The 1,622-nt window shown below is 38.9% G+C and overlaps 1 protein-coding gene across 1 annotated transcript in view; it reads left to right on the top strand.

Moving 5' to 3' along the window:
• Positions 1-1,335: 1,335 nt before the first annotated feature.
• Positions 1,336-1,622, top strand: part of SIM1 (SIM bHLH transcription factor 1) — a 151,365-nt gene continuing 151,078 nt past the window's right edge. The window contains exon 1 of the mRNA XM_073626994.1: positions 1,336-1,622. This exon is cut by the window's right edge and continues 175 nt beyond it. The gene's annotated coding sequence lies outside the window, so the exon portion shown is untranslated.

Genomic DNA, 1,622 nt, shown 5'->3' with positions numbered 1-1,622 from the left:
CACGGCGGCTAGCGGCCAATGAGCGGGCGGGTTATGGCAGGAGCCGTCCAATGCGGTTGAGGATGGCTGTGTGAGTGGCAGCACGGGAGGGATAGAGAGTGCTGGAGCAGGAATGAAGTTGTACTAAGTAGAGCGCTAAGACAGGAAGAAGTTAATGGGCTACCTGAGCTGACAATTAAGGAGCGAGTTGATGAGAGGAGCCTGCACGGGACCTGCTCTCCACAGGACACACACCTATGAAGTGAGTGCGGAGCTTTGGGATGGGAGGAGGAGGGGGGGAGTTGTAGTCTTCTACATGGAAGATCCCCATCTTCCATATAATCACACCGATTTGGTGTCTCCAGCCTCCTGGTCACTTTATACACATTGCACCGTATTGCAATGGCCCAGTGGAGACATACACCATACAATCACCATACAATCACCATCTGCTATGTAGTGTAAGAGCCTGCCTGAATTTATACTAATTACATGACTTGTTTAGATTTGTCTTCACATTACATCAGAGATGTACAAACACATTGTATAGTGTGTCCAGCTTAAAGGCTTGTCACAAAACTAACACAAGGAGATTTATTAAAAAAAATGAAGGTGTTAGCTCTTTTTAGCTGAGTGCAATCAGATTTCAGAATGACTCACCTGGCTAAAATAACGATGTGTTAAGGCTTTGTGAACTCTTCACATGTGTATATATTATATATATTATAGGATCATGTCTAGGAAAATCATACAACAAATGTGGACATGTAATATAAACCTAATATAATAATATATTGTAGTAATATAAAATTCATTTGGAATGGGAGGGAAAAAATAAATATAAATTGAATTAAAAATAAAAATGGCAGCTTGGTGTTAATAGAGAAACTGTGTGGAATATATATATATATATATATATATATATATATATATATATATATATATATATATATATATATATATATATATATATAATATATTGTTATATAATGTTATATATATTATACATTTTTTGTATTAATAGTGTATTCATTTGGCTGTATAGATATAAAGATGCTGATCTGCTAAAGGAGTGAGAATTTTCAATTGATTAATGAAAGCTGTGCTTTCATTAATTGAAATATCAAATATATGCAGATATAATAATAATGTTATATATATATATATATATTAAAGAGGAACATGTTCACACCATTGGATCATTGAAAATGAATCACTCCAGCTCCCAACTCCTTTAGTAAATCAGCCTGAGTTTGACAGATCCTATGTTCTGTGTGACATCAGAGAAATGCCTTGTCACCTGGGTATGTCAGGCTCAGCTGATTGTGGTGGCCCTGTTCTCTTCCACAGGGTGACCGTGTGGTGTGGGGCTCTCTCCATTGACATCCTGGCTCCTGTCCTGGAATGACACCGGTGGTTGTGTTGGACAAAAAGGAGAACCGTCACCCCAACTTGTGGAACCCTGGATTTAAAGTCCCTGAGGATACCCCATAGCTGTCCTTCCTTTCAAGCACCCAGCTCAGGTATTGCCCAGCCTCCTTCCCCCTTCTTCTATGATCTCCAGCTGGAAGAACTCTGCTCCTTTTTGATGATTCTCTGGAGTTCAGTGTCTAATACATTTAGGAAAGGATTACTTCTCCACC

Source organism: Aquarana catesbeiana, linkage group LG04, assembly GCF_042186555.1.
Source record: "Aquarana catesbeiana isolate 2022-GZ linkage group LG04, ASM4218655v1, whole genome shotgun sequence".
Taxonomy (NCBI): Eukaryota; Metazoa; Chordata; class Amphibia; order Anura; family Ranidae; genus Aquarana; species Aquarana catesbeiana.
This window is presented reverse-complemented; position numbering and strand designations above follow the sequence as displayed.